Source organism: Ovis aries, chromosome 8, assembly GCF_016772045.2.
Source record: "Ovis aries strain OAR_USU_Benz2616 breed Rambouillet chromosome 8, ARS-UI_Ramb_v3.0, whole genome shotgun sequence".
Classification (NCBI taxonomy): domain Eukaryota; kingdom Metazoa; phylum Chordata; class Mammalia; order Artiodactyla; family Bovidae; genus Ovis; species Ovis aries.
Genome location: NC_056061.1, coordinates 51,175,724 through 51,184,334, shown reverse-complemented (window position 1 = coordinate 51,184,334; position 8,611 = coordinate 51,175,724). Strand labels below are relative to the sequence as shown.

General features: G+C 44.0%; 1 long non-coding RNA gene and 2 other non-coding genes across 3 annotated transcripts; all 3 read right to left on the bottom strand.

The window, feature by feature from the left end:
• Nucleotides 1-3,551: 3,551 nt before the first annotated feature.
• LOC105611302 (uncharacterized) lies at nucleotides 3,552-4,529 on the bottom strand. The gene is made up of 3 exons (XR_001042197.4): nucleotides 4,380-4,529; nucleotides 4,058-4,126; nucleotides 3,552-3,839 (listed from the first exon to the last, which is right to left on the bottom strand). It is a non-coding gene; the product is annotated as an uncharacterized LOC105611302 (long non-coding RNA).
• LOC114116285 (small nucleolar RNA SNORD50) lies at nucleotides 3,937-4,006 on the bottom strand. Its single transcript, XR_003590267.1, has one exon. It is a non-coding gene; the product is annotated as a small nucleolar RNA SNORD50 (small nucleolar RNA).
• LOC114116235 (small nucleolar RNA SNORD50) lies at nucleotides 4,231-4,300 on the bottom strand. The gene has a single exon (XR_003590228.1). It is a non-coding gene; the product is annotated as a small nucleolar RNA SNORD50 (small nucleolar RNA).
• Nucleotides 4,530-8,611: the final 4,082 nt, after the last annotated feature.

Below are 8,611 nucleotides of genomic sequence, written 5' to 3'. Positions count from 1 at the left end.
ATTGTACTAGGCACAGAGTGTCAGAGAAGGCAATGGCATGCCACTCCAGTACTCTTCCCTGGAAAATCCCATGGCCGGAGGAGCCTGGTAGGCTGCAGTCCATGGAGTCATGGAGTCGGACATTTACTGAGCGACTTCACTTTCATGCATTGGAGAAGGAAATGGCAACCCACACCAGTGTTCTTGCCTGGAGAATCCCAGGGACAGTGGAGCCTGGTGGGCTGCTGTCTATGGGGTCACAGAGTCGGACACAGCTGAAGTGACTTAGCAGCAGCAGGCATAGGGTCTAAGAGGTGAAAGGGCAGTTTCTGCTTGAAAAGAACTCACTCTAGGACCAGAGAGAAATAAACCACTAATTAGAAACACAACATGCTGTGGGTCATTTTGTACTGTAACTGGAAAGGGTCTTATTTTACCTCATTTTCATAATCTCTCTGTGGTACAACTGTTCTTCATCATTTTCTGGGACAGTTTTCCAGCACTAATTTCTTTTCCTCATCAGCCTGGATTTCAAGGTGAATTTTAACACCACTTTCACCTACATTCTGAATTGGCCCACCATGGTTCTGCTCCTTCTGGCCAGTTTATCCCTAATTTTGGTTTAATCCACTGATCTGCTTTCTGCTCCCATGTGGATAAACCCCATAGGACAACAGGTAAGAATTATGCTGATTAACTATCACACTTGGCAATTTTTAGCCTCACTGGGCACTTTAGCACCAAAAGGCAAATCTCTAACTTGTGTGTGGTCAACTCCATTTTTCTCATCAGTCCACAGTATCTGATGACAACTATCACACTTTATAAACTCATCTCATTCTTTCCTGAAGACCACTTTGCCTAATACTTTGCAGAGTTGTCCATATATATTAACTCCCTCAATTTTCACATTGACCAGTGCTCTGTATTAAATACAAGGCAACCTCCAGCCCCATTACCCCAAGCAATTATTGCTTAGTTCACACCCTTGCTTGCTGAACTCGACTTTCCATCTAGTTTGTTTCAGATATGGTAGTTGAACTTGAAAACAGATTTCTGCTTCCCAGTTTTTGTTTGCTGGTACAGAATAATTTCTATGATTTGAACTAAACTTGCCATGTCTTACTTCTGGAATGTCCTGGGACTCAACCCTTGGATCACTTCTCTTGTATTCACTCCCTCGGTGATCTCACTTTATGGCCATTCACATGCTGTTAACTCCCAAATTTATTTCTCCAGCTTAGATCTCTCCTCTGAACTTTCATATCTCATGCAAAATCTCATTTGGGTATCACATTTCATCTCCAACTTAGTATGTTCAAAATCAAGCCTCTGTAAAAATGCACTTTTGGGGAGATGGACTTTATTATCTTGACTGCAGTAATGGTTTCATGGGTGCATATTTAGAGACTCATCAAACTGTACACTTTTAAAATGAACCATTTATTGACATATATAATTATATTCAATACTTAGGAGGCAAGGGTCAAGTTTTCTGACCTCAGTAATCACTGTTTGCAAACATTTTCTTCAAATGGTGAATTCTGAGTATTCTGAAATGGTCTTCCCATTGTTAACTCTTTTGAAGAGAACTGAGTCAACTAAGCATAACTAAGGTAAAGTTTCCAAATAGGATGGATGTATTATACTGTACTCAGTGTGGGATTCTGTGAGATTAAATCTTTATCTTGTTGTAAGTCAGCTGCATAGCATATCAGGACCTCAGATTGACTAGTAGTCAGAGGATGAGACCAGGTCTGGTTTTCATATTGGAAAGGTACCCTTCCTCCACCTCAAGATGATCCACAAAAACTGTAGCATGCTTGTATTTTGACTTATCTGTACACAGGAAAGGAAAAAGCAAAGTGAAGTCATTTAGTCGTGTTCGACTCTTTGTGACCCCGTGGACTCTAGCCTACCAGGCTCCTGTCTGTGGGGTTCTCTAGGCAATACTGGAGTGGGTTGCCATTTCCTTCTCCAGGGGATCTTTCCGATCCAGGGATTGAACCCAGGTCTCTGGCATTGCAGGCAGACACTTTATCCTCTGAGCCACCAGAAAAGCCTGGTTATCTGTACATAGGTTGGCATTTAAAGGCTCTAAATTTAATGGGGAAACTGGCTTAAAAACATCCAAAAGTTCTCAGAGGCTGGCCAAACAGTGATTAAGAACTGTATAAGCAGTTCAGAGGGCACTTGATAAGGAAGCCAAGTGCAATGGATATTGGGTTTCTGGCAATATAACTAGTTTGGGCTGCCCTGGTGGCTCACTTCAGTTAAAGAATCTGCTTGCAATGCAGGAGACACGGGTAAGACCTCTGGGTTGGGACGATCCCCTGGAGAAGGGAATGTATTCTGACCTGGAGAGGGGTTGCAAAGAGTTGGACAAGACTGAGCAACCTTCACTTCACTAAAAAATACCAAACAGTAGAATTGAATCTACTGTATTTTAAGATAACCTGGAAACATGGTGTAGAGCTGAGAAAATTCTTACTGGCTAAAGTCTGTCACATACAGCATAAGGTTCCTGTTATTAATTTTGTTGCTAAGCAGTGTCTGACTCTTTGTGACCCCATGAAGGACAGTTCTCCCTGAATGTTTTAGGTTTTTGGCTGTGCCACTCTGTATGTGGGTTCACCAACCCTACCAGCAGCCCCTACACTGGAAGCAGTCTTAACCACTGGACAATCAGGGAGGTCCCCCTCAATGGGTCAAGCATTCATTGTTAAGCATTTAACATTTATTGACAACCAAGTGCCTAGTGTCTAGATACTTAAGATACAGGGATGCTAGTGCTCAGATTTTATAAACCACACTTAAGTCCCAAATAAAGCAGATCGGGGTGCTGACTGCAGTGCAAAAGTCTTATTTCCATATGGACATAATAAACAGACTAACACAAGGCTATACATGGAGGTTGTCTGCTACCAGAAGAAATGTGTCTGGGCACTCAACTATAGGCTCAGTCTCATGAATCTGAGGTACACAGGCCCCAAGTCATCTCTTCACTTCAGCAGGCAAACTAACATTTCCAAGAGTTCATTCAGATGATAATATTGGCACTGACTTTAACAATTAAATATGGGAACAGGTTATTCATGCACCTATTTAGGGAAAATGATTAGGGTCAGGGCCCAACCAGAGAAGGAAATGGCAACCCACTCCAGTATTCTTGCCTAGAGAATCCCGTGGACAGAGGAGCCTGGTGGGCTGCTGTCCATGGGGTCACAGAGTCGGACACTACTGAAGTGACTTAGCAGCATCAGGGCCCAACCACCTTGGTTAGGTTAGACGCTACTATTGTTTACACTAACCCATTCCATAGAATGCTTGACCAGTTTTAACCCAGATTTTATCAGCGACCTTCCCTCACTGTTACCAGGTCCCATCTCTCCCACTTTGCTCTCACCCCAACCCTGATTGAAGCTAATGTTTTCCACAGTACTTATTCTTGCCAAACCAAATCATCTCTCCCTAGAAACCTGACTAAAGATTCCACCACAAGAGTACACACTTTAACTTGGTGTAATTACAATCACAGTTTTAAACTCCATTCAGACAGACAGGGAACCAGAGGCTATTCAAAATTATTTAATTACAAGGCTAGATTAACTAGAAGAGAGTTTTCCATTCAAGATAGAAAGTAATACACTGATTAACAGGTTATGATTCTACAGCAGTGTCATGGTCAACAGAAATGCCTTGACTCTTATGGATGCATTATTTAGACTCGATGCTGGTTTATAATCTATTTACAAACCAATGTAAACATATAATTCATCTTGAACTTTCTTCCCACATCCATTGGAGGTTTTCCCAATCACCAGATTTTCATAAGACAAGTAAATCTCGCAGCACTAGCCCTAGGAAAGGAAAAACATTTAAGGTTTACAAAACTATCAACATCAAAAAACTTACTTAAAACAATTTTCAAAAATGCTATTGTCCTCATAATGGTCCACCTCAGAAGCCAGATCCGTATAAGGTTTTTCAACAGAAATTCAGGTTCGGGATAGGATCATCATAGGTAAGACCAAGGACACAATGTTTACTGATTTTGAAGCAAAACATCTCTACTCACAGAAATGCTCCCACCTTCCAAATGTCACAGCACACCGACTTCTTTCAACAGGCAGACAGCAACCCCTCACTGTTGGCACAGAAAACCCCACTCTGTGAATTGAGTTTTTCCTCTATGAAACATAACCTAACAGAAATCTGTTATAAAACTTCTCATATCTGAACATTAGTCTTGTCTCAGAAGCCGAATCCGTACATGCTTTTCTTCAGGTTATCAGCTTCGGGATAGGTTTCATCATTGATCAGACCAAAATCCATTAAGCTACACCACACGGACATCTACCACAAACCACTGCAGCAGATATTAAGTCAGGGTAACTTACTTTAAAATGAAGCTGCTCAGTGACACCCACAGCTTCATTAGTATTCATCAACCTGCAGAATGCTGTTAAAAAACAAAAATATTTTTCTCATTTAATCTACACGTGGACTAAGCATATAGAGATTCGAAGTACTAGTCGAACACATACCTGGTAAGATCATCAGATTTTAACCAAGTCATTTTCCAGCCAATATTGTCCGGCATGTTTGGAAATGTACCTTTGCATCTATAAAAAAAGAATACAATTTCAAATGATGATCATCTTTACAGGTTGATCAACCTGTAAATCAACAGGTTCAGCTTAGAAGCTCTCAACACTTACCTTAGCACCTCCATGTAACAGTTCCGCTACACCGAAATCCATTGTTCCTGCGGGAGAATCAATTTATTAACCTGCGGAAGGATAAATATATTAAAAAATTAAGGATTGTCACAGAAGGTCATAGCTGAAGGTTTTCAGCACTAAAACCTTCCCCTCCAACAATTCGATTTGCACACAGCGCCACCTGGGCACAATACAACTCAGTTTCACGCAGTCAGGGGCTGGCGATTAACTGTTGATATGACGACGTATCTAAGGCCTGGAAGTCAACGTTAAGCGTAACTCCCGCCCCAAATCTCAGGAATGTGGTCGTTTCCCGTGCGCCGTTCAGGATTATCCAGCCGGCTTAGCAATACTGCCGCGCGCAGCGCCACGACCAGCAAGCAGCAGCCGACGCACGCCTAAGCTCGAAGCCGGTCGCCACCGCGACATGGGACATATGGCGGTCCGGCGGCGCGTTTTCCATGTGTATATACTAAACGCCGAATTCTAACACTCAATTTCTGAACTCTTTTTACCGTACTGCATTCCCCAACCCAGGCTGCACCACCCAGGTTCGCGCGTACGACCGCCAGCAACGCGTACTTACCTCGCAGCTGTGATCCGCTTCCAAGTTCCGACGTAAAAGACCGAACTCCGTCGCCTGCAGTTCCTTATATAGTCTCTCCTGAGCCAGCCGGCGGCCGCCCCTCCCTCTCGCCTCTATTGGACCCTGGAGAGCCCGGGGGCGTTCCTGACGGGAGGAGCGAGAGCGCGCCAGGCGGCTCTTTTCTTTCGGGGGCTCGTTCCACGGTGTGGTGCGCGCACCGCCCCTCCGCGGCGCGCACGTCCAGCTCCGGGCGCACGCCCGCTGCCGCGCCGCTGTCCGTCGCTTCCGAGACTGGCTCTACGTGGCGCGGGAGTGGCGCCAGAATTTAAACGAACAGCCGTCTTTAGAAGCGAGGCTACCGCCTACCCAGAGCCAAGTCAGCTCCGGACGCGTAGGGCGGCTGGGGGGCGGCTGTGGACTTGAGTTTAGTAGCGCAGGGCGGCTTTAGCTTGTGATGCGCTCAAGAAGTCGAGCTGGGTGGTTGGCTGATCCTGGGGGAGCTGACGCCCTGCAGCCGCTGCGCGCCCTGAAAGAGAAATCACCGGGCAGAAATGCTTGGATGAAAAGTCTTTGAAAGCGCCGCGATTCTCACCTGGTCCACGGTGAGAAGGCCGCGCCTCTCCGGAGAGCCGGCCCGCTGCGCCGCCCGCGCCCAACTGCGCTTTACCGGACCCGCCCCACCCCCACGCCGCTAGGTTGCCGGGCGCTGCTGAAAACACTCTGATCAGCGCAGAAAATTCTCCCCGAGACAGCAGACCCGAGAAGTACATCCTCCACTTGGCGGAGGAGAAAGCTAAGGCCTGCAGTAGCTAAGTAATTTTCCTAAATTGACACAACCAAAAAGAGAAAGAAAAAAAACCTTTGCGTGTATACCTGTGGCGGATTCATGTTGATGTATGGCAAAACCAATTCAATATATTTTAAAAAAAAGAAAAAAAAGCTTTGCTATTAAGAATAATTTGCACTAAATTCATTATAATGAATGCAGGAGAAAGATTAATTTGGGAAATTTCCCAGAATAATTTATCCAAATGACACTTTAATTCAGTAGCATTTATATATGCATGGGTGAAGACTGAAACCACTTAGCACACATGCACGTATGTATGGGTAAATATGGGGCTTCCCAGAGAGCTGAGTGGTAAAGAATTCGCCTGCCCATGCTGGAAACGGAGGAGCAGGAGGTTCTATGGCTGGGTGAGGAAGATCTCCTGGAGGAGGAAATGGCTTTTCACTCCAGTATTCTTGCCTTGGACAGAGGAGCCTGACTGGCTTCAGTCCATGGGGTCCCGAAGAGCCTGAGGCGACTGAGCACGCATAGGTAAATATATGTACTATGCGCACGTGGGAGTACACGACTTTTGGACATTTCAGCATCTGAAAATTTAGGTCTTCGTAGCACTCACTACTAATTATTCTGTACATGTGCATTTGGTTATAGTCCTCCCCTGGGGCCCCCCTCTTCATTTTTCTGCCTTACCATAGTGCCTGGCATAAAGTGTATCTTCAGTAACAGCTGGTTGAATCAATGAATGAATATATGTGGTGGCTTTTTAGAAAATTAAAGTGAAAAAAATGTAAAGACTCCAGATTAAAAGACAACAGTGAAAAGTAAATTTCTGTAACAGGAACCGAAGGGATGAAGTCTTTATATGGTTGGGCATTGTGTAGATTTGAAAATAGCGGTTTTTGTAACGTGCAATGTAAATTTTGCATATTGCGCATGTTTAAAAGCTAAACCAGTGCAAAAGGATATAAAAAGCAAACTAAAAGTTCCTTTTCATGTCACTGGGAATCTTTGCTATTACAGTAATTAATATTAATGGTTTTTGAAGATTTCTAAGCATATGTAAATATATGTACACATTTTTTCACAACAGATAAGATCTGTCCTTTTTTGCAACTTGCTTTGCCTGTCATAAATATCATAGACCTCTTTCCATGTCAGTACATATAGATGACCTTGCTTATAGCCTGCAGAGTGTTCAGTTGGATGTGTCATAATTTCATAACTTTATAGCTTTTCGCTATTTCAGATACTACCAAAGTGAATTATAGATGTATCCTAATGAACTTGTGAGAAGATTTGCAGGATCCATTTCTAGAAGTGAGTCAAAGGTTCAGTTTGGTTCAGTCTCAGTCGAGTCTGACTTGTTGTGACCCCATGAATCACAGCACACCAGGCCTCCCTGTCCATCACCAACTCCCGGAGTTCACTCAAACTCATGTGCATTGAGTTGGTGATGCCATCCAGCCATCTCATCTTCTGTCGCCCCCTTCTCCTCCTGCCTCCAATCCCTCCCAGCATCAGGGTCTTTTCTAATGAGTCAGCTCTTTGCATGAGGTGGCCAAACTATTGGAGTTTCAACCTCAGCATCAGTCCTTCCAAAGAACACCCTGGAGTGATCTCCTTTAGGATGGACTGGTTGGATCTACTTGCAACCCAAGGGACTCTCAAGAGTCTTCTCCAACACTACAGTTCAAACATATCAGTTCTTTGGCGCTTAGCTTTCTTCATAGTCCACCTCTCACATCCATACATGACCGCTGGAAAAACCTTAGCCTTGACTAGATGGACCTTTGTTGGCAAAGTAATGTCTCTGCTTTTTAATATGCTGTCTAGGTTGGTCATAACTTTTCTTCCCAGAAGTAAGTGTCTTTTAATTTCATGGCTGCAATCACCATCTGCAGCAATTTTGGAGCCCTCCAAAATAAAGCCTGACACTGTTTCTACTATTTCCGCATCTATTTCCCATGAAGTGATGGGACCAGATGCCATGATCTTCATTTTCTGAATGTTAAGCTTTAAGCCAACTTTCTCACTGTCTACTTTCACTTTCAACAAGAGGCTTTTTAGTTCTTCTTCACTTTCTGCCATAAGGGTGGTGTCATCTGCATATCTGAGGTTATTGATATTTCTCTTGGCAATCTTGATTCCAGCTTGTTCTTCTTCCAGCCCAGCGTTTCTCATGATGTACTCTGCATAGAAGTTAAGTAAGCAGGGTGACAATATACAGCCTTGACGTACGTACTCCTTTTCCTATTTAGAACCAGTCTGTTGTTCCATGTCCAGTTCTAACTGTTTCTCAAGAGTCAGGTCAGGTGGTCTGGTATTCCCTTCTCTTTCAGAATTTTCCACAGTTTACTGTGATCCACACAGTCAAAGGTTATGTGCCCTTACGTTTGTGATATGTATAACTTAATTGTCCCCACCTTACTTCCAGTCCCATAAAATGGTGTGTGTTTGTTGCTCAGTTGTGTCTGACTTTCTGCAACCCCATGGACAGTAGCTTGCCGGGCTCCTCTGTCCATGGGATTCTCC